Consider the following 25766-nt stretch of genomic DNA (forward strand, 5'->3'; position numbering starts at 1 on the left):
TGGCTTTGCTATGCCAGGTCATTTGCATTTTCATGTAAATTTAATCATCTTGTGAATTTCCTCAGAAATGCTCAAAATTATTTTGATTACCATTAAATCCAAAGAGTTAAAGATTAACTGGGAGAAAATAGCATCTCACTAATATTCTGTCTCTGATTCCAAAGGAATGGTATATCTTTCAATTTCCTTAGGTCTTTATTTTAGCAATATTTTATAGTTTTCAGTGTATAATATCTATGCATATTTTGTTAAATACATTCCTAAGTATTTTGTGTTTCAGAATACTGAAATATGGAAATGTATTTTTATTTCCTATTATAGCTGTTTAATGTTAATAAATTGGCACAATTATTTTGTATATTAACTTTATATACTGTGACTTTGCTAAACTTATTCATTCTTGTACTTTTTCTTGTAGATTGTTTAGCATTTTCTAGATATAAGTTCATGTCATCTACAACTGAAGGTAGCTTAGCTTCTTCCTTTACAATATGTATTCCTTTTTTTTTTCTTTCTTTATTACCCTGGCTTGAATCTCTTGTATAATTTTGAATAGAAATGATGGAAAAGAACATCACATCTTCTGATCTAAGGAAAAAAGCATTTAGTCTTTTTCACCAAGAAGAGTGATAGCTGTGGGGCTTTGGTGGATGCTCCTTAACATGCTGAGCTAGTTTCTTTTATTCCTAATTTGCTGAAAGTTTTTATCATGAATGTGTGGTAAGTTTTGTCAAATAATTGGCCTATTGAGATGATCTCTATTGAGATGATCATATGGCTTTCTTCATTTATTCTCCACATGTGATAGAATGTATCAGTTGATCTTTTTATTCTAAAGTTATGTTTTATTCCTAGGATAAACCCCAATCAGTCATAATTTATTATCCACTTTATATATTTTTAATTCAATTTGTTAGCATTTAATTTTTTAAATATTTTTTAAAGTTTATTTATCTATTTTGAGAAAGAGAAAGTGGAGGCAGGGAAGGAGCAGAGAGAGGGAGAGACAGAGTGCCAAGCAGGCTCCACCTTGTCATCTCAGAGTCCAGCCTGGGGCTTGAACTCCTAGGGAAGCCTGAGATCACGACCTGAGCTGATTTCAAGAGTAGGATGCCATCCAGGAGCCCCAGTCGTTTTGTTAGTATTTTATTAAGAAATTTTGTGTCTGTATTCATGAGAGATATTGGTGTACTGGGTTTATTGTTATTATCATTATCATTATTATTATCCAGATATGTGTGTTTGGCAAATATTTTGTTAAAAATGAATGAATCAAGCTTGTCATTTCAAGGAAAACAATTGATAATATTTACTGCTAAAGATCAACACTGAGTTTCCAAATGAAATTTAGAATTTCGAAAAACCTGTACCTGCCACAATGAGCTTAATAACATACTGTTATTTAAAGTCTTTTATTTTCTTTTTTTAAGTTTATTTATTTATTTGTTTATTTTTAAAAGTTTATTTATTTATTTTGAAAGAGAGAGCAAGTGGGAGAGGGGCAGAGAGAGAATCCCAAGCAGGCTCTACACTGAGATCGAGGGCTTGACCTCATGAACCAGGAGATATGACCCAAACCAAAATCAAGAGTCAGACGCTTAATCAATTAAGCCACCCAGCCACCCCAATTTAAAGTATTCTCTGATGAAGCTAATGGTTGTATTAATAAATATGATTTTTATGTCATATAATAAATGTGTTAATATTTGAAAATTTTACATCACTCAATGACCCAATATTCCAAATCACCAATGCCTGTTGCTACAAAACATGCATGTGTCAAAATACTCAAAGTGCAAAATAGACCAATGAATTTTGAAAATTTCATCATGTGGTTTCAGATTTGACAATGCAATGAACCTTTAAGTCACTATCACTTGTGGAGTTTGGTTTTCAATCAAAGAGGAATATTAAAAGTTACATGAAAAAGCTGATAAAATATTCATTTTCTAACCACTTATCTGAAACAATATTTTCTTCATACAATTCAAACCAGTCTATTGTGTTATAATAGATTGAACGAATAACCATAGAGTAAAACCTTGAATTTAGAGTAACTTGTTCTGCTAGTGTTCCACAAGATGAACAAACATTTCTAATAAATTTTAACTTATTAAATGAGTGATGTCTTGCAATACAAATAGTATGTGATGCTGAACATCACATGGTCACAACTGAGCCAATGGTTCTTCTGTCTCTCTCTCTCTTCCTGACCCCCAAAACCCCTGATAATCACTAATCAGCTTCTGTCTCTATGGGTGTACTTATTCTGACTATTTCATATAGATAGACTCATACAATGTATGACCTGTTTTGCTTGACTTCTTTCCTCTAACATCATATTTTTGAGGTTGGTCCACATTGTAGCATGTATCTGTACTCCATTTTATGTGAAAGTAATATCCCATTGTAGGTATATGGATTGTTTTCACCTGTTTGGCTCTTGTGAATAGTGCTACTATGAACATGTGTGTACATGTGTTTGAGTAACTGTATTCAGTTCCTTGGTGTATATATCTAGAAGTAGAATTCTAGGTGATATGTTAATTCTTTACTTTGAGGAACTACCAATACGTTTTCCTAGATATACCTTTTTATATTTGCGCATGCATTTAGTGTTTCTAGTGTTTCTCATCCCTTCTTTAGAAATATGGGTCACTATCTGTTCCCAGTTCCCCTGAACATGAAGAATGTCCTTTATCAATTCACATGACTGTCTACATCATTTTTTTACCCATTTTTGTTTACCTGAAAATATCTTTTTTTAATCTTCACTTTGAAAGATAGTTGCACTGGATATAGAATTTTTGGTTGACAGCCTTGCTTTCTGTTACCATTACTTTAAGTATGTTGTTTTAATATCTTTGGCCTCCACTGATTATGAGCAAAAGTCATTTATCAAACATCATCCCCTGTTATAAAAATTCTTTTATCTGTTTTTAAGAATTTCTCACTATCTTTGCTTTTCAACAGTTTAACTCTGAGGTATTTAGGAGGGTTTTGCTTTATGGTGACATTGCTAAGGGTTCAATGAATTTCTGGTTCTATAAATTAATGTTTTCAATCTTATTTGGCAAATTTCCACCCATTATTTTTACATGTTTTTCCTACCCTTTTATATCTCTCCATTTTTTCTAGGACTCCAATTACATGCATGTTATATTGTTTGGCACTATTCTTCACATTTTTGTGGCTTTGTGTACTGTTTACCCATATTTTTTTATCTCTATTCTTTGGACTAGGTAATTTTTATTTATCTAACTTTGACTTTACTAATTCTGAAAACTCCAGTTTACTGCTGAGAACATTTCATAAATTTTTGCTTAAGTTATACTTTCACCTTCAAATTTTCTATTTAAACAAGTTTCAATTTCTTTGTTGTGGTTTCCCATCTGTTTCCTTATTGGAGTCATTTTAAAAATTATTCAAACACAATATAGTAGTTGCCTTAATGTTATTTTTACTAATTTTTAATAGGCATCACATTTTCTTCTTTTTTTGTATGTCTAGTAATTTTTGGTTGAAAACTATACATTTCAGATAATATAGTGTCTATCCTTCTGTGTTCTTTAGAGAAGACTTGGCTTTTTGATTCTTCTTCTTCTTTCTATTATTATTCCATTAACAATTAATTTGCTTAGAATCAAACTAGAAATTCTGTCTCACCAGGTGTGCAGTAGCTGATATCTCTGCTCAGTTCTTACAGAATCGGTCTCTGGTTTCTTTTATTTCATTTACCATGTCTCCTTGATGATCTCCCTTAGGTTTGCATGATTTGACATCCACCAGGGATTTGGGCAGATTGTAGACTCGTATTTCAGATATCACCATGTTTGTGATTTTCTTCCTTCTTGGGAATCTATTTTAATTTTCTGATGTCTCTGCCAGCCTTTGCTTTTGTCTTTCTATACCTCAAGAAAATAAGGTTTCTTCAATTTTGCTTTAACCAACTTGCAAATAGCTGGGGAATGCATTCAGTTAAAAACAATGAAGAGAAGAAAAACAACGGAACAAATTCACTAATTTAAACTGAGATCCTTTCTGATCTTTCCCTGTTTTGTTCTTCTGTTTGTCTTTACCCAATTCTCAGCAGACGTTCTTGTGTATGTTTAATTGAACAGTCATTCAGGTGTTGGGTCAGCTCTCCTGGAGCTCTCTTGCATTAGGATATCTCTCTTAACTTTCCACCTGTGTTTTCAGCCCTAAAATTTATTTCTGCCTCCTCAAGTGGAGTAAGTCAGTCTTTGGTTTTTATCCACTGTAGCCATGAGTGCTAGGGAGTGCCCTTGGCCAAGAAAGGTGCAAGCTTGCATTATGTATCTTTTCTAGTTGAAATATTTCAAGAGTAAACTGTTCTGGCTCCTGCATGCTTCAAATGCTTTCTCATGTCTTTTACCCCTGTTTTAAACGGTATATATTTCTCAAGATTGGATCTATTATCTGTGGGGGACTGACTAAACCTCTTCATTCTACCACTTTTCCATTATAGAAGTTCATCTTTGGCTTTTTTATATAAGAGAAATAATATTCTCTTTTGTTTAAACTACACTTATTTTGAGTTTCTGTCACTAACAGGTAGGAGAATTAAATGAATTTATACCAATAATTTCCTTAGAACAATGTCTAACATATGTTAAGTGATCAGTATGTTATCTATCATAATCATCATTAATATTATAGCCCTTTATCCAAACCCAAGTACCACTCCTGCTCTACAAAGGCCAGAACACTCTTGTCAATTATTTAACAGGAACCAACTTCAAAGAAATCCCCATATGGTAGAAATAGAGCTACAAAGATAAGGAGAGAGAAAATCTGCCTGCCTGCAGCCAGGTTACAGCCTGCATTAAAAATAAAAAATATATATGTAAATGATAATAATAGGATAAGGTAACTGATAAAATGGAGGTATATTAAAGGGGCAGAAAGTCTGCCCAAGATACGATGGGAAGGTTTCTCATAGAAGGTAATATTTGATCCAAAATTTGAAGGATAAAGGATTTTTACATGGTGGACAAGGAGAGGCATTGTCAGATCCAGAATCTTTTTATCACACCCATCTAGTACAGTGTACAGCTGAATATTCAAAGTTCCCTTTTATACTCTATACAAATCATTCCTGCCATGGGGATTAGAATTAATTTTGTTAGATTTTATTTTCATTTATAATACTTTTTCATATGCCCAAAACACTTTGTTAAGGCTTCAGAAGTCCCAAATCTACTCAGTTTTTATGAGCTGGTGAATTGAACAGCTGGCTAATACCATTCATTACACATTGAGAAGGTAACATAGTTTCTATATTCAGAGAATATTTATATTCTTGAAATCTATGATAATGTTCTTCTTCCTTCTACCCAATTTACACTACTTTCTCCTCTTTTGATCCCAAACAGCCACACAAAGAAAATATTTGTAAAATCAACAGTACTGTAACTTCCAAGATCGTATCCTTCAAATGTTACTCTCTCTTGTCAGTTTGGATTGATCTTAAGAGTTTTATGCATCTAATACCAACCACATAATGCTTTGGGGGGGCTGAGGTTAGATTTTTTTCATTCTCCACCCTCATATCCCACATCACATTTCAGGCAAACCATCTCTGATTTATCCTCAGTGAGTGCTCTTCAGTTTGCCCCTAAAGCAAATATAAACCCTAAGACAGCATTTCTCAAGACATCTTTGATTAAGAGTTATTATCACTTTTTGGTCTCCAATCCAGTCCATTCCAAAACTTCTCTAAAATGCTAAAAACTTAATTAGTAGGAGAAATATGATATTTAGTTGATGTAGCAATGTCAAACTGCTATGAAAGTTTTTAAAGGCTTACTCTAAATGTCAGTACCTCACCAGTGTATGAAACACATGTAAAGTGCCTTTGGTTTTGTATATGCCCACAGAAACTGGTCAAACAGAGTGGGAAAAAACTTTTCCTTCAGTGAGGGTCCCATAATCAGTGTCATGTGGTTAACACTGTTTCTGACATAGATTTTATCTGGCGTCCTGATATATGGTCTCCCTGTAATCAAACTTAGCATCATTGAATTTGTTGCCATCCATCTGACAGAGATGATGTTAAATCAATCCAAATTCATCTTATAATTAGACTGACCTTTGAGGCTTGTGTTGATCTTCTGAGTGTTTGAGAAGCCTGTGGGAAATATTCATATTTTTTGAAAATCAATATGTGGGGTATTCTGGTTTGGCTCTCATATTTATTAAGTGCAGAGTGGCATTTTGCAGGGATATTTTATGATCACAGTATGAGAAACATTTCATTAAGCTATATTTGCATTAATTTAGTGGTTAATGGCATCTCAAATCAAGAGAGCTGGATGAGCTGAGACCTCAGAGGTCTTTTTTTCCCCCCGTTAGCAATGACATCTCTATTTCCTTGCTATAAAAATTCACTACAGGAAAGCATGTTCTCATTAAAATAAATATATCTTCCCATTGGTTTCCAAGTTGGGACGCAGAGGCCTATGAAAATAATCAATCTGGAAGAATTCCCATAGTTTCTGTTACCACTGTATATTGTTAAATAGAATCCTCTTGTCTAATGTGCCACATCAAGCCAAAATGGGAAGATATTTCCCACCATGGCTGTCTCAAACATACTGTGACAAACATCTTCACAGTTAAAATTCAAAGTCAAGACATATCAAGGAAGCAGACATGAATTTGCAGTTCTGACTCAATTCATCTGGGCAAAAACCAGAGGAAATTTTTTATTTCAGATACTGTTTCAATAGGAATTGCTTTTGCCACAGTTGAATGCATTTTAAGCATTCATTCGATATTTCAGAAACCTACCGAAGTGAAATTCACCTCTGCTTCTATAAGTCCCCAAATATAAGCTACACTCAAGATAACTTTCAGATTTTGCAGACCAAAACCAAGAAGGAATAATCTGTTTTTTCATGATTTTTTTTTCTTTGCCATGGACCTATAATGTGAGAATCCTGAATATTGTCAGAATAGGTAAGTAAATGTTTGATTTGAAGATCTGAGGTAGGGTGGGGGTTGTTTTAGTTGGTTCCCTAGTATTGCTGGTCTTGCTGCCCTGTAGTTCATCTGCATGTGATTTGATGTTTTGATACATCCTTTTTAATATGGGTAAGTTCAAGTGAATCTCCTAGAGTGCTTCATTCTTTCAACAAATATTTCCTGAGCACCTAATGTACAGCAAGAACTAGATATACAGCAATGAAAAAACAAAAACAATACCATGGTCCCCCAGCCTTGGCTAGTGGAGCTCACATTCACAAATCAATATGTGCTGAGGAGAAAAATAATATAGGGAAGGAGAATTAGACATGCTAAATGTTGTAATGCCCCTGATTTCGAATCTGAGAGACCACCAAGGAGCCGATAGTGGTGCAAACGCAGGAGGGTTTATTTGAAAGCTCGAGGTTGGGCCCAAGTATACCCAACACAGCAGAGCAGGGACCTGGACCCCTAGGTTAAAAGGCGTAGCAGTTTTATAGGGGCCAGTGGCCAATGAGATTGTAACACACACAGAAAGTTGCATAGTCATGCCAGTCCACACGCAGGTGGCCAACTGAATTACAATTTACCCTATAGTAACTGTTTGAACTAGCCTATCACTCTGGTCAGAATTGGCGGGTAAGTTTGGTGGGCAAAAGGCAGGGTTTACATTCTTTGGTGGTTCGGGGTTCCGCATTCCTATATGAGCTGGTTTCCAGTAAGGGTGTGCTCAGCAGCTTGACTAGGGTGGGGGAGTGTCTTAAGCAATAAGTAGGTCATGTGGGGGTTATACATGAGATGATGGGTGTAGCACAAAATAGTTAGGCTTGCTCTGTTTGTCCAGGGGTAGGGGATTTTTGTTAACTTCCTTGGGTCCCACAATGTGAGGCACTGTTGGGGTTATAAACTTTTGCAACTTTTGAGACTCCTTTGATCTTTCCTTCTTATTAATGTTCTGCCTCCAATTTGCCACTTCTGTCTTGGATGAAACTTCACATCTCAGGATGCAGATCTGGTTTCCTGAGCAATACCCTAAGGGGACATTTGATACAGTCCTCTGATGCTGGGGGACTGAGAAAGACTAGGGATGTATTTTGACAAGTGGAAAGTGGGAAAGAGCTGGGCATTTAAGCCCACCTTCTTTGTCATTTTCGTGGACTACTCTGATACACAGTCTTTCCAGACAAGACTTCCTTTCCAGACAAGACTTCCAGACAAGACTTTTCCAGACAAGACTTCCATACCAAATGAATTTGTCTCTTCTACGCTTACTGTGAAGACAAATATATTAGAAAACAAACACAAACAAAACCTCTCTGTTTACTCTACAAATGTTTCTGCCTCCCATTTCTTGCCTTTAGAAGTAATTTTCACAAAATAATGCTCACACATACTGAATTCAATTTTTTCCCTTCTCTCTTGAACCCATTGCATTCATAGCTGTATTCCTGCCACTCCACAAAGACCACCCTTGTCAAAACCACCAGTGGAACAGAAATATTGATGATATAGGAGAGAGAGGAGGAAATTGCTTGCATTTATAGAGTCTCCTTTTCTAAAAGTGTCTTGAAATAAGATTTTAAACATCATGTGTGAGTTTAAGAATGAGTTTCTGTGAAGACCAATGGAGCCATATGTGATCACTTCTATTCTTTGTATAAGGGTGACCACGACACAAAGGAAGAACAATTATTTTAGCAATCATTTAGTTCACACATCATTTGTAGACTCAACTTCAAGGATCATTCAAGTCCTATATCCTGTTAGTCATTACACTTAATGAAAGGAAAGAATGCATTCCTGGTGCATTAAATCAGTAAGGCAATAAAATGTCGTTTTTTGAGTTCTAAGCAGATAAACAAATAAAATGTGTAAAAGAAAGAAGCAGGATAAAAAAATCAGTAGTAATAGTAGTAATTGTATGTAGTAATAGTAATAATATTAATAGCAACAAAAATAATAGTTTACACTCACTATTTATCATATCTATCTGTCTATCTGTCTATCTAGTTTATCTATCTAGTTTATCTTCATGATAAAACATTTTGAGGATTATCAGGACTCTGAGGCATAGAGAGATTGATTACATAGCCAGTAAGAGACATTATTTATACATTTATTGACATGTTTCCTCTCATAAGTTTTCATTTAGATTTAGCAGTTCTACAGTACATAGCAGTATTTTCAAATATTTTGCACTAACAACTACTAAGTGGGATGGAACACACTGCTAATTGAGAACAGTGCAATAGAATAAATTTAATCCATTTCTAAAGAAATGATGCATGTTAAAATCTAGGTCTTATGCTCACATTGTGACTTGTTCATATTTTTATTATAACTTTTATAACTTGGCCTAACTCTATACTAATTGTTTTAATCACTGCGACTTCAAGTTATATGAACTACTTGGCCATAATTAAATAATACGACATGACAAGCAGTCCCTTTCAGGATGATTACAGGATATTATAATTTCATAATAAACTACAATGATGTTCTATCTTAATTATACACATTAATAGATTCTGTACACATTTAATTATCTTCTACATTGATATTCCTATAACTTTTAAACAATTCTGCTTGAATATAACCAGTGCTCAAGCATAGATTCACTAATGGGGCGTAACGAACAAGTTACTACCGTACTTTAGGATGGAAACCACTCATTGATGTATGTGATTTTTCATAGTTATACAGGTATAAAACTGAGTGATTAAAGCTTATAGTTATAATATTTATATAACATATATATTTGGCAGATAATAAAGTAGGGCTATGAATAAAATAACCATTTATAAATAATAAAATATACTTTATTTGCTTTTTTTCTCCCAGAGAATGGACTACTTTTACATACAATAAAGTGTGGATTTAAAGAGTTTATTAAATATTAGGAGTGCCTGGGTGGCTTAGTCGGTTAAATGTCTACCTTCAGCTCAGGTCATGATCTCAGGTTTCATGAGTTCAAGCCCCATGTAGGCTTTGCCTTGACAGCTGGGAGCCTGCTTCAGGTTCTCTGCCTCCTTCTCTTTCTTTGCCCCTCCCCCGCTTGTGCATGCTCATGCTCTCTCTCTCTCTCTCTCTCTCTCTCTCAAATAAATAAATAAATAAATATCTTTAAAAAATAGTTTATTAAATATTTAGAAAGATTTGTTCTAATATTTTCAACTATAGAAAGTTTAAAAATGTTTAAAATTTATTCATTTTTGAAGGAGAGAGACAGAGTGTGAGCAGGGGAGGGACAGAGAAAGAGGGAAACACAGAATCTGAAGCAGGCTTCAGGCTGCCAGCCCAGAACCCAACCGGGGTTCTAACCCATGAACCGTGAGTTCATGACCTGAGCCAAAGTCAGACGCTTAACTAAGCCAATTTGCGTGGCCACCAGAAGCTATATGTGAATGCCTGGTTTCCCACCGACTTGCCAATAAAAGGTGTTGTCATTCTTTTAAATGTGCGTCAATTTGATAGATGTGATAATATGTTTTAATTTTCATTTTCTGATTGTGAGTGACCTAAAGGCCTTTTTTATGTATTTTAATTGTGTACTTATGTCTATTTTTAGACTTTTTCTTCCTTTCGTTTTTTTTTTCTCTTCTGTTCTGATGCAAAGTTTGTCCATTCATATGCCAGAACAACAATATTTAAAAATTTTTTAGCGTTTTATTTATTTTTGAGAGACAGAGACAGAGTGTGAACAGGGAAGGGACAGAGAGAGAGGGAGACTCAGAATCCCAAGCAAGGTCCAGGCTTCTGGCTGTCAGCACAGAGCCTGATGCGGGGCTCAGATCCAGGAACCACAAACTGTGAGATCATGACCTGAGCGGAAGTTGGACACTGAACCAACTGAGCCACCCAGGCACCCCCAGAACAATATTTTAATTAAGGAAGTTATACTATATTTTAATACCTGGGAAAATTAAATGTCCTTATAGTTTTTTTCCCCAGTGTTTCCCTGTCTTTTCTTACAAGTTTGCTTTTCTTCATATTACCTTAACTCCACCAAAATAATAATAATAATAATAATAATAATAATAATAATAATAATTTGTATTATTTTTACTTGGATTGTATAAAATTTATAAAATAAGCAGAACATAAATTTTATGATGCTTGTCCTTCTATCCAAAACCAATAAATGTCTTCACTTTTGTTTATTATCATTTTGTATCTTTCACAGCTTAAAACAATTTCATCATATACATTCATGTAATTTTTTTACATTTCTTGTTAATTTTATTACTAAATATCCTATCTTTGCTGCTGGTACAAATGGGGTTCTTTCTTTCATTATATATTCTGACAAGTTATTAATTGTGTACATAAAAGATGTTGATTTCTGTATGTTAATTTTATATCCTATTTTTCTGCGTTCTTATATTTCTTGAGTTAGTTGTATAATAGATTCATTTTTCAGCTTTACTATTATATCATCTTTAAAAAAAGATAATTTTATTTCTTTTCCAGTGATTCATTCCTCTAATTGATTTCTCTTGTTTAATTGTACTAATACTTCCAGTACAGTATTGAGTGGCAATGGAGGTTGCTCTTAATCTTAGTGGAGAAGTCTTTATTCATTCCATGTTACGTAAGGTGCTTTCAGGGACTCCTGAGTATGTCAGTCAGTGAAGCTGGACAGTGTGGAGCCTGCTTAGGATTCTCTCTCTCTCTCTCTCTGCCCCTCACCCCCCACCACCACTCATAAATAAACATAACAAACAAACAAATAAATAAACATTAAAACATTAAAGAACATAAAACATTAAAAAAATAAAATGCTGGTCTTAGGACCAAGGGGTATTTTAGTTGTATCTTTATCTTCTCTTTTCTCTCCCAAGTTATGTAGTGGTTTGTATATTTTGTTAATTAAAAAAAAAAAAACTAGAATTTGATTTATTCATTTGTTATATAATTTCTCTATTGTCTACCCTGTTAATTTCTCTCATTTTTACCAATTCCTTATACATTCTTTTGCAATTCCTTTCTAATTTTTTGGGGGGAAATTATTTTCTTTATTTTCACTTTTTAATCTTAATAAGATGAGTGCCTGGGGCTATTATTTTTCCTCTGATCAGTGATTTCAATGCAGCGCATAGATGACTATATGGATGTTTTTATTGTTGTTATTTTTTAGGAATTTTAAAATTAAAATTTTTAGTTTAAATTTAATTTTTTTTACATTTTAGTGATTCTCTTTTCAATCAGATTTTGTTTAATAAGCTTTTAAAAATATTCTTTGTTGGAAGGATATTTTTATTCATTAATAATTTCTAACTTGTTGCTTTGTCATCAGCTAATGTTTAAAATATTTCTAATTTGTTAAAATTATTTATGTTTCCATGATGTCCTAAACACTATCAATTTTTTTAAAGTTGCTTATTGTCTTGAGAAGAAAGTGTATTCTGATATCACACTCCATTATCAGTATGTAAAATTCAATATATATCCATATGCTCTACCTTACTGATGAAGTTTAAGCCTTCTATAACTTTTCTTATTTTTGTCGACTTGGACTGTCTTGTATTGAAAGCGATATGTTAAATTCTCTTCTTATTATCATGCTTTTATTTCTGTCTTCTTGAAACTTCTCTTTATATTTTTTCCTTATAAAATAGCTGTTTTGTTATTTAGAATAGACATGTGTTATATTTGTATTGTGAATTGTACCTTTTAGAATTAAAAGTGGATCTCTCTTATAGTAATGGGCCTAATAATAGAGTAGTCAAAATTCTAAGATGTCTGTCAAGATCCCCATTCCTGTGGAACATACCTTGTATAATATCTCCTGTCTTTGAGTGTGGGCAGGACCTTTGAATATTATGGGATATTACTCACAAGACTAATATATATTTTGTGGCAAAAGGGATTTTGCAAATAATCAACGTTTCTACTGAGTTGAATTAGAGTTAATCATAAATTCCATAGGGTTTCTGATTAGAGACCAGCTGAATGGATCCAATTTATCAGGCAAGATTTTTTTTTTTATTTTTTTTTAAATTTTTTTTTTTTCAACGTTTTTTATTTATTTTTGGGATAGAGAGAGACAGAGCATGAACGGGGGAGGGGCAGAGAGAGAGGGAGACACAGAATCGGAAACAGGCTCCAGGCTCTGAGCCATCAGCCCAGAGCCTGACGCGGGGCTCAAACTCACGGACCGCGAGATCGTGACCTGGCTGAAGTCGGACGCTTAACCGACTGCGCCACCCAGGCGCCCCAATCAGGCAAGATTTTAAAGGAGACAGATACTCTCCTGCTAGCCTAGAAGAAGCAAAGTATCATGTTTCCAATATGTCACACGGCAGGGCAGAATAGGTAACCTATGAGAGCTGAGAATGGCTCCCAACTGAAGATCTATAAGATAATGGGGACCTCAGTTGTGTAACTGCAAGAAATTGAGTTAACCCAACAATGAATGAGCTTGCAAGTGATCCTTGGTCTTAAGATCATGGTCTTAAGTAACACCATTATTTCAGTCATATAAGACCTAACCTGAGAATTTTAACCTATAGAATTGTGAGACAGTAATGGTATATTGTGTTCATTAATTGTGATAAAATATGCATACATAAACTGTACCATTTTAACCATTTTGAGTGTAAAGTTCACTAACATTAAATATATTTCACAGAGTTGTGAATCACCACAGTGCATCTCCAGAAACTTTTCATTATCTCATACTGCAACTCTGTGCCCAATAAACAAGAACTCCCCATTATTTCCTCCACCCAAGCCCCAGCAACCACTATTTTACTTTCTATCTCTCTGAGTTTAACTAGTCTAGGCACTTTATATAAGAGGAATTATATAATATTTGTCTTTTTGTGTCTGACTTATTTCACTTATCATAATGTCTTCACATTTGTCTATGTTGTAGCATGTATCAGAATTTCATTTTTTTTGAGGCTGAATAATATTTCACTATATGTATATATCAAATCTTATTTATCCATTCATTTGTCAATCGACATTTGGGTTATTTCCACCTTTTGGATATTTTGAATAATGCTGCTTTCAACATTGGTATACAAATATCTGTTTGTGTTCCTGCTGTCAAATCATTTGGGGATATATCCAGAACTGGAATTACTGGATCACATGTTATTTCCATGTTTCTTTTTTTGAGGAACTGCCAGAGTTTTCCATAGTAGCTGCATCACTTTATATTCCTGCCAGCAATGCACAAGAGTCCTAATTTCTCCACATGCTGCCCAACAGTGGTTCTTTTCCTTTTTTCTTTTTCTTTCTTTATTTTTTTAAATTGTTTTTCAATAATAGTTATCCTAAGGTGTGTAAAGTATAATCTCATTGTGGTTTTCATCTGCATTTCCTAGTAACTACTGATGTTGAACATCTTTTCATGTGCTTATTGGCCATTTATATATCTTCATTGAAATAATGTCTGTTCAAGTCATTTGCTCATTTTGAAATCGAGTTATTTTGTTATTGATGAGCTGTAAGTGCTCTTTATATATTCTGGATGTTCATTTCTTTTTTTTAAATTTTTTTAATGTTTATTTATTTTTGAGAGATAGAGTGTGAGTGGGGGAGGGGCAGAGAGGGAGACACAGAATCGAAAGCAGGCTCCAGGCTCTGAGCTGTCAGCACAGAGCCTGATGCCGGGCTCGAACTCACAAACTGAGAGATCATGACCTGATGTGAAGTCGGCCGCCCAACCAACTGAGCCACCCAGGCACCTTTGGATGTTCATTTTTTAACAGATTTAAGATTTGTAAATGTTTTCTCTCATTCTATGGGTTGCCCTCTTACTCTTTTGATAATGTCCTTTGATGTAAAAGGTTTTAAATTTGATGTAATCCAAATGATCTATTCTTTTTTTTTTTTCTTTTATTGCCTATCTTTTTGGTGTGCTATCCAAGGAATCATTTCCAAATCTGATGTTGTGAGGATTTTCCCCTATGTTTTCTTCTAACGGTTTTATTGTTTTAGCTCTTACGTTAGGTTCTTTTATCCACTTTGAGTTAATTTTTCTATATGATATGGCTAAGGGTCCAACCTCATTATTTTGTAAGTGTGAATCCAGTTTCCTGAACACTATTTGCTGAGAAGACTGCCCTGTCCCTATCAAATGTCCTTGGCAACCATGTCAAAAATCGTTTGACAAAATACATGAACGTTTATTTCAGGGCTCTCTATTCTGTTCCATTGGTCTATATGTCTATCTTTATGATAGGACCACACAGTTTGGATTACTATAACTTTGTAGGAAGTTTTGAAATTAAAAAGTATAAGACCTATGTCTTTGTTCTTTTTCAAGATTGTTTGGGCTTTGGGGTTCCCTTGAGATTCCATATGCATTTTAGAATGGGTTTTTCCATCTATTTCTGCAAAAATCATCATTGGGGTTTTGATAGATATTGTATTGAATCTGTAGATAGCTCTGAGAAGTATCAACATTTAACAATATTGTATCTTGCAATCCATGATCACAGGATATCTTTTCATTTATTTATGTCTTATTTAATTTCTTTCAGCAGTGTTTCATAGTTATCTGTGTACAAGTCTTTTGCCTGCTTGGTTAAGCTAATTCCTAAGTATTCTATTGTTTTTGGTGCTATTGTAAATGAAATGGTTTTCTTTATTTTCTTTTCATATTGCCCATTGCTAATATGTAGAAACAACTGATTTTGTATGTTGATTTTGTATCCTGCAACTTGCTGAATTTGTGCTATCTTCTGGATTTTCTACACATAAGATCACATTATCTAAGAACAGGGATTATTTATTTCTTTCTTTCCAGTGTAGATGCTCTTATTTCTTTTTCTTGATTCATTGCTCTGGCCACAACTTCCAATACTTTGCTGAACAAAGGAGGCAAAAGTGGACATCCTTATCTTGTTTTTGATCTTAGAGGAAAAGCTTTCAGTCTTTCATTATTGAGTAAGATGTTAGCTGTGGGTTTTTCATATATGGCAATATATATGGTTCAATAAATGGTTTTTCATTTATTATTTTAATCTGCTGATTTTGTGGTAATTTGTATGCAGAAATATAAAACTGATATAATAATGAGGAAAACTCTATGAAAATAAATTAAAACATTAAAACATATTTAGAGGTGGAGACTGTTATGTCTATTATCTCCTCTTTAGAAAATATAAAGAATTTAGGGGAGCCTGGGTGGTTCAGCCAGTTGAGCATCCAACTTTGGCTCAGGTCATGATCTCATGGTTCATGAGTTCAAGCCTCACATTGGGCTTGCTGTTGTCAGCGCAGAGCCCACTTCAGATCCTCTGTCCTCCTCTCTCTCCATCCCTCCCCACTCGTATGCACTCTCTATCTCTCTCTCAAAAATAAAATAAACACTAAAAAAAGAATATCTAAATAATTTAGACAAGGTGATGTCACAGAATATTAAGTTTATAAAGGGAAATAACTTTGCTATTATGTATAAGGATCAACTTCATATGTGTACTTATTAGAACATGTAAATGCAGCCTAAGTATTATATGTCTTCCAGTTATATGTTTTCCAGTTTAGAAAAGCATATTACAGTGGTATATTTCTATCTTGCCCATTCTACTCAGCATCTCTACCTAGAACATAGGAAAAGGTAAAAGCTCTCACTCTTGGAACACTATGTATATTGGTCTGGGTTTGGCCATTTACACAGTTATTTTTAATGCTTTCCTATGTTTCCTCTCTCTCAAAGAGTTCAATTGGATAGGACAGAGTAACAACACAATGTGCATATATATATGTATATATATACATACACACATATGTGGATATATATATGTATACACACATACACACGTATGTGTGTGTGTCTGTGTGTCTCCCTGTGAAAATATAAAATGTGTTACAAGTGCTTAAGAACAGATTTATGCTTGCTCATTCTCTCTCTCTCTTTTTTTTTGTCCCTTGATTTAACACTTCATCTTCTCCCTAGTCATTCATCAGAAGATTTACATCATATTATCAGTCCATTGCAGATCCCCTCTTTAACAATATCTGATGAGGATTCAAGGAGTATTTTTTCTTGTCGCTAATAAATATAATATGTTCTTTAGAAAGGACAACCATTTGACTACATGTATATAGAATAGAAGAAAAGTGTTGTGAGGATATAGGAAAAATCAACTCTAAGGTTTATCAACTAAATCCTAATCTTTCTTTCTTTTCTCATTTATAATAACTATTTCTTAAAATTTATGGTCTCTAATGTGTCTGAAGCCACAGCCTCTTGTCTCTAACCTCATAACCCTTAAGAACAGGGACTCTGGAGGGGCGTCTGGGTGGCTCAGTTGGTTAAGCGTCTGACTTCAGCTCAGGTCATGATCTCATGGTTCATAAGTTCAGGGTTGCATTGGGCTCTGTACTGACAGTTCAGAGCCTGGAGCCTGCTAGAGTTCCATGTGTCCCTCTCTCTCTGTCCCTTCTCTGCTCATGCTCTGTCTCTCTCTCCCTGAAATAAACATTAAAAAATAAATAAATAACAAGGACTTTGGAGCCTGACTCTGGCCCCAGATCCTGGTTCATTATGTATTTGTTTTGTAACTTTGTATGAGTTCTTTAACCTACCTGCCACTCTCAGCCATGTGAGATTTCAAACTGAATCGAGAATCTCTCCACTCAAATATCCATATCAACAAATTTAACTAAGTCCTACATGCTATGCCTCTTAACCTGATCCAACAACCATAAGGATCCATTCCATACCCATTCCCCTACTTCATGATACTACAAATTGTCAAAATTTTCAATCACTTTAGTATGGTTTCTACTTATGCATAAGCTACATATTTTTTAACCTCACTGTCTGGACCTAGAGTCTGATTATAGGTCTAGAAACAACAGGAGGTTATAGAACATGTTTTGAAGAGGATTTTCAGTCCCCTGTAATTCCACCACTTCAGGAGAGGCCATTACAGATTTCTTAGGTAGATGGAGATTAGCTTTTTCAAAAAAAGGAGGAAAAGTTGTTTCTATAGGCAAAGGAGACTCAGAAGTATTTAGGAATCAAGTTCCCCAACTTTATCAGAATCTGTTCCATATAATCCCATCCATAAGTTCACATAAAGACTCCTTCCTAATGAATGTCCTAATTCATTATGTCCATTATGTCCTGTTCTTATGTCCTAACATAAGAGATATTCTGCAGTTGTAAATTTAATTGATTTTTAATGTAGCCAAAAACAGTTTTAGGCTGGTTTTCAGAAGTCTCAGTCCTATAGCTACAGGAGATAACAGTTTATTTCAGGGCTGACATAGATTGAAGCATATTCCTATCTTATTCTTGACTGGAAAGTTAAAACTCTGAATTCATTAGGTACTTTCTGGGGAAAGTCCTCTGGCACACTTAAAAGCCACTAACCAAACCAATTTTGCTTTTTATTTTTATAAAATATTCGGTGGCAAAAAGTACCTGGTCCTCTAAAACCATTCCTTCTATAAACAGTTGATTACAGGTGTCTACAGATGATATTTTAAGTAACGTTTTTGTCATGTATTAACCATGTGTACATTACCACTGTTCATAGGGTCATTAATGTCTTGAATTATAATTAAAGCAAATAACAAATTCCAGGTAGCCCAGAGACATTTCAAAGTACCCTTTCAAAAGGCTCTGTTCCTCTAGAGCTTTCTGGTATGAATTTCTCTATAATTTAAGTTTCAGTCAGAGTAGAAGAACAGCTCTGAGTGATATAGTAGACCAACTATAGGGAATACACTGTGTGCAATTATAGGTGCTATGGAAAGTTGTTGAGTTTGTATATTATAAGAGTATGAACAGTCAAGAAGAAAAGTGAGGCATGAAGCAGGGGACAGCAAGAGCAACTGTAAACAATGAAGACATACTTGACCCCACCTTTATCCCTCATGGCCTCCCATCTTGATAGTGCAGTGAGATGTAAAAGAATGGAAGCTCTTTCTCTGGCCCACGATTTGAAGAAAGTAAGGGGTAGATACAGAGGGGTTTGGAGTCTCTGCAATCCCACCCGCTGCCCCACACCGTCTGGTGTAAAACAGATGATCAGTGACAAAGTGGGTGAGCTGCAGTGTGCTTGCCCCTGTGCTGACTTTCAGAGGGTAAAGGCTACTTCTTCACTTCTGTCTTCCAAATCTCACACACACACATCTCTCCTCTGGCAGATCCTAAAGTGAAAAGGAAAACTAAGAAATGTGCTTCCATGTAATTAAGTTGATGTGTAAAACTGTCAGAGCACACGGGTATTTTTATGTTAAGCTACAGAATCCAACAATTCTTTGAACATTTCAGAAATCAGTCTTACTCCATCCTAATTATTCTATTTGACTCATTATCTCAGCCCTTAGATCTTCAGTTTGTAGAGCATTATATTGCATTTTGACCTGTTGCTTAAAATTGCTAAAGTCATACACTAAGAGTGCCTGGGTGGCTCAGTTGGTTAAGCATCTGACTCGATTTCAGCTCAGGTCATGATCTCATGGTCCTGCATTGAGCTCTTTGCTGAGCATGGAGCCTGCTTGGGATTCTCTTTCTCCTCTCTCTGCCCCTCCCCCACTCTCTCTCTCAAAATAAATAAATAAACATTAAAAAAATTCATATACTATATGCGGGTTTAATTTCCATTAAGTTTGTTACTATTTCTCTAGGTCAGTTCCCATAGTGTCTGTATTCAATAGCATGTTTGTTTACATATAAAAGATCCCAAATGCAAGGAAATTGTGAACAAAAGGAAATATGAGTAAAAAATAAAATGTAGACCATATAATTTACCGACAGTTTCATTCATGTCAATTAAGTTCCAAGATTTCATCCCTGGTACTCCATGACTCAACCCCATAACAAACAACCCATGGATTATGACTAAATTTGGGGAGTTTTCCATAATTTTGCAAAATCCTAAAGATCTATCATTGGAAAAAGTTCTAAAAATACATGTTACCTAATTCCATAGTATATTTGACATAAAAATTGACATTTAAGATTTGGTCTGCAGTTTAATTTATATAGAAATAAAAAATAATAATATCATAGCAGGGAACACTCTCTTTCATCTAACAAGAAAGCTATGCTTTAAATGAAGTCATGTCTTGTTCCAATTGTTATCAATGGATCCCACCAGTACTACATATCCAGTATCCTGCATGACTATATTTAATGCAAGAAGTGTGATGTTACTGACTATAAAATGCTAATTAATTTTTTTCATAGACTATCCAACCAGCCACTTAAAAAAAATCAGTATGCTAATCTAATGGGTTTAAAGCACATATGTATTTTAACTTGCATTCTACATAAGTCCACCAATGTGATAATTAGTTATTACTACAAAATTGACAAATAGACTAAAATCATGTATCTGCTAAAGAAGAAGTTATTGATTTCAGTTATTGATTTTTGTGTTTGGAAAAGTAAGTCAGAATCATTACATACATTTCAATGAGACTATTCTATAACCAAATCATCAATATCTTTCTAGCGTAAAATTTTTAAAATTCTAAGGTTCATCCTATCAGAATAGTCATTTTCAGTTATTTTTAATAACCTTTAAAAATTCCTTATAAGTCTTTCTTCCATCTTTTTCTTTCCTTTAAATTTATTTTTCTTTTTCTTTTAGGTTCTTTTTATCCTTGGGGTGCTAACTTTCACTTACTTTTTCTTCTGTTTGCTCATTTATTTCAATTGTCAAAACCCATTAAATATTATTCTTCATCTCTATTCATTCCTATTCAACTGCAGGTAGAAATGAACCTTCCCTTCTTTGTTCTCCACTGTGCATGTATTTCTATGACAGACCCTATGATAATTTATTCCTCTTATATCTTAACATGTCTGTCACCTCCACTATCCTAAAAGCACTTTGGAGTCAGAGACTATGTTTTACTTTAAATCCCCGATGTCAAGCACATTATCAGTAAAGCAGACAGTGACTGAAGGATGGATAAGTGTATAAGTGAATAATACAATCAAAGTGCCTTAAGAATCAGAGACTGTTTTCTCAATGAGCAAGGAGTAGTGTCATCAAATATGTATTTGAGAATCTGTGAAGCAGAAGTACAACAATGTTTGTACAATGATTGGGAATAAAGTGCAAGAGATTGATGGCTCGGTATGATCAATGCCTTTAGTGTCCTGGGATTGGTGCCACTGTTCATACACTGTGTGAATGTGAGACAGAGGAACAGACATCAGCTTGAATAAGCAGCACGTGTTTGTAGGGTTGATTTAATATTTATCTCGTGAAGCTCTCCCCTTCTGTCTGCTGGGAATGAGCCATCTTCCCTATGAGTGAAAGAAAAAAATTATACAAAAGGTTAAGAATCACTGCTCCATGGTTTAAAAACGACCATAACTTAAAATATAAATAAACTGTACATGACACCAATTTAGAAACATATTGCCCATGATTCATCATCTGGCTGCTGCTCCAAAGGCTGATGGATGTTTACATCAAAGTGGGGGAAGGATCGACATGTGCTCACATAGTACATTCTGGTCCCTTCAGGCTCCTGGTGAGACCTTCATGCATATACATGGTAAGAGTACACACATAATGGTTTTTTTTTCCAATTGCTTCTTAGAACAACCATGGCTGCAAAGGCTCAGGCTATTTTTTGTTTCTCTTGTAATATGTGGCTAAACTGAGAAATCTATTAAGAAAAGTTTCTTTTCTTCATTCACTCATCAGTATTGTAAGATGATTTTTGTCTGAGAGCTGCCTATTGTAGCAAACAATATTTCTTAGTTTCATTTCTTTTAAATTTATTGTTGTCTCTCTACTGGCGATTCTGACATACCACTCGAAAGATTGAAGGACTTCATTTTGTATCTCTTGGAAGTGGATCAAGCCAACCAAAATTTATACATTTTTTGAATAACTTAGAAGCACATCTAAAATTAAAACTGACTTGGGTAGAGGAAGAATGTCTCCAAGAATGCCTCTTAGTTTTCATTATACAAAGAGAGGATGAAATTGTTCCTTTGGTTCTAAACAGGATACACACACACACACATACATGCACACATGATTAATGTGATTTGCAATTGCATCTTCTTCCTGAGAAAAGATCAAATTTCTAATGTTATGAAACAGGCATTAAGAAACATTTAAAAAATAATATATAAAAATAAATATATGATTCTTGGTCTAATCACCCTCAATAATATCTTATTGTTTGCTACTTGATTTTGTACATGTGAGTAAACAATTTAATATGGGCTCCAAAGTGAATTCTTCAAATTGTTTCCATAGATAAATGCATCTAACATGAACTCTTTTTGGTACAAAGCCCATCTAGGCAGAGGCTAAGTTAGATCTATTTTAAGGAGAATTCTGGTCTACAGAGAATTTGTTACATTGAAATTACTATGCATTTTTAATTAAAAATAATTTTCAAATTTTTATGATATCCCTAGGGTGCTATAAAACCAGGGTTTGTAATCACCAAGATAGACAGTTTACCATATGGTTTCACATAGTATTATGACTTTGTAAGTAACAGTTTTAGCTTTAAGTATATGTTTGTTAAATATGCTGAAAGGACATTATGTGCTTTTTCAGGTTTAAAGAAAGGAAAACCATGTTAATTCAACATTTTTACATATCCATATCTGTTTTTTGTGATCCCTGATCCTCATTAATGGAATGCCCTGGGGGGGGGGGGCACTTAAAAGCAACTAAGCATCAGTTGAAAATGCATTATGACTTTATTTTCTTCCCAGAAAAAAAGAGACTCGATCCATTTCCATCCTTATAAATTATAAAGTGCTGCTGCCCTTCGCTGAGGTTTTAGCTGCACTGAGGCAGAGTTCTCAACTTGTCAGGTATTAATAATGGCTCTGCCTGTCTGCCCTTCAGCTGAGACATTAAACTGAGGTCTCATCCGCTTGCCTCCAGTGGTTGCTCAAGTGGGGTTAAAGATCGCATCTTGCTTTTCTGAAAGAGGATGGGGCAACCTCAGAGCCTTGACCTTCATTTTCAAAAAATGTAATACACAAGGCTGGGGGTAAGTTACTGCTTCCTATCTGAAGATGCTAACTTGATTTCCATGGGCTGTGGAATCCTCAGAATCAAAACAATGAGTATGAATTTCACTTTAGACTATTTTCAAATTATGTAACATAATGCGATCTCTTTCATTCTGTTTTCCAATGTTGTAATGGGAATAGGCATATTGGTAATTTGATGAGATATAACTTTTCTGTTATAGCTAAATTTTAGATGTCTACCAAAATGCTTTTTGAGAACCCATTACCTAAGTAACATAGGACTTTGTAGGGAGGAGGCGTAGCAGCCCCCATTGATTAGAGAGCAGGTGTATATTTCATATACCACATTAAATCAGATTCCTTAGAATCAGGTAGAAGGGTCCAAGGTACATAGAAACATTCCCATCTCATTTCAAATGAATTTTGATTATTACTATACTAGTTGAAGCAAGCAAATATACTCACGTAAATTTCACTTGAGTATGTAGTATTATCCATTATGAAAGCAACTGGTGGAAACAACCAAATGTCTATCAACTAACAATAATAAACCAAATGTGGTATAGCCATACCACGGAGTATTATTCAGCCATAAAAAATGAATATGGATGCATGCTATCACCTGGATAAACCTTGAAGACTTTATGCCAAGTGAAAGAAGCCAGACACAAAAGACTACATAATGTATGATTTTATTTACAAGAAATATCTAGAATAAGTAAATCTCGAGAGACAGAAAGCAAACCAATGGCAGTCTGGGCCTGGGGGCAAAGGAGAATGGGGAATAACTGCTTAATGCGCATGGATGATGAGGCTGGTGTGGAACTAGGTAGTGGTGACTGTTGCACAGCATTGTGAAAACGAAATGGCACTAAATAGTGCCATTTTAAAATGGTTAAAATAGTAAATTTCATGTTATGTGTATTTTACCACAATAAAAAGGTGTTAACATAGGGTTAAAAAAAGTAACTGGAATAGGCAATGTGCATTTGAAAATTGGAATGGGAGAGGAATTACCAAAATAGCTCAAAAAGCACACTCACTTGGATTACATGAAGATAATCCTACCTTCACAGAATATAAATTAGATTTAATTTTCTTAACTTGACTACTGAAAGTGAGAAACTAAATGCTATCACATGAATATATGACAGGAAACAAACATGGAAGTGATTGCCAACTGTATTTTACCTCCAAGTTAAATAAATATCTTGAAAGCAGGTTCTTTCCATTTCGGGCTATTCCTTCCAGTGCCTAACAAAGTTCCCGCCACATGTTGCTCAAGCAAGGAATGTTAAATGTACAAGGATGAATGAAAGGGAAATGCTGCCATTTAAAAAAGAACAAGTCTATAATTTTAAAGAGGCCTCTTTTAAATAAAACTCCAAAGATGTGGAATCATAAAGTCAAAGAAAGAAAGATTTCTCCAAATACTCGTGATCTCACAAAGACATACCATCAGACTCTTTGAGGTATCTCAGGAGAAAGCCCTGAGGCTACTTCAACAATTGTAGACCACCTCCTTTGAGCATCTATAATAGGAGTAGGATCACTTTTCAGTTAACTACATCAAATAATATACTACACTTTGCTTTGTCACCCAGTACAGCAAGAAATATAAAACATTGTTTTCCACTTCATAGAACAACACGTTTCAGAAGCCACTGAAGGGAAGTGTATGTTTTAAGAATTTCTTCCTTAACAGCACTGTCCCTACCATGGCTTCATAAAGACGTCAGCCTGTTTAAATTTATGACTCACGTAGCCTTCCAAGCCACTTCATTAAACTCTGTTCTACTACTACCATGCAAGAGATGGATCTCACTGCAACTCTGAACATGAAAGGAATGAAAAGTTGGTTGAAATAACTCAAAAACAATAGACATAGGAAGAGGACAGAAAGATGTAAAAGCTACCATCCCTAGTTTTCTCTAGATGTGTGTGCAACATTTGATTTGGAAACTATGAATCGGACTGAATTCTTTCAGCTCCTGTGTTAAGATTTTTGTAATCGTATGACCAATAGCATGTTCCCTTCTCCAAGGACCAAACCAGGGGCTGAAATAAGGGAATAATTACCAAACATTTTTAGAATGGTTTCCTCAAGGGGAAGGAGTAGGGAAAGGATACGAGAGGACCACCTCTGTGAGACTCAGGCTCCTCTTCTGCAATTGAAGTGATAACTTTGACAACCAGGTAGCTATTTCCAGTACATCACAGCTCTCCATAAAACTCCCTGTGTAATTGTTCAAGGTGAGAGGCTGAATAAAAAGCTATGATAAAAAATAAAGCTGGAAGAAGGGAAGAAACTTTCTCTACAAACACATTTTAAGTACACTTATTAAGGTAAAGTAATTTTTACTGTAAATATTTCATGCTGAGTCAGATTTTTCCAATATATGATCTCCTACCTCGAAATAAATTAGAAATTTTTGAAGGCTGCATGAATATGTTCAAGCCACTGGCAGAAAAATGTGCTAATGGTGCTTTAAGAGACTGAGTAACCAACAATCTTCACAAATGCTTAATTCAGAGTAGGTATATAAAATGCCAACAGCAACCAGTCAATTCAGTCATCAGGTAAAAAAATCAATTACATCTATCAAAAACATTTTAAAAAGTAAAAGCAATTACTTCACATCACATAGCAGATGTATTAGCAGATTGATGAAATACCCTGTTTTCTCTATTTTCAAAAACTTTGGGAAATATGAAAATGTGGTTTTACCCACATTACCCATACGATACACAAATACAAAAATATAAATACATACATCAAAACTAATATGGTGAAAATCACCCAAAAGTCATATGAAAATGTGGAAAATGTGGTAATGCT

Source organism: Panthera leo, chromosome C1 (assembly GCF_018350215.1).
Source record: "Panthera leo isolate Ple1 chromosome C1, P.leo_Ple1_pat1.1, whole genome shotgun sequence".
In the NCBI taxonomy this organism is placed as follows: domain Eukaryota; kingdom Metazoa; phylum Chordata; class Mammalia; order Carnivora; family Felidae; genus Panthera; species Panthera leo.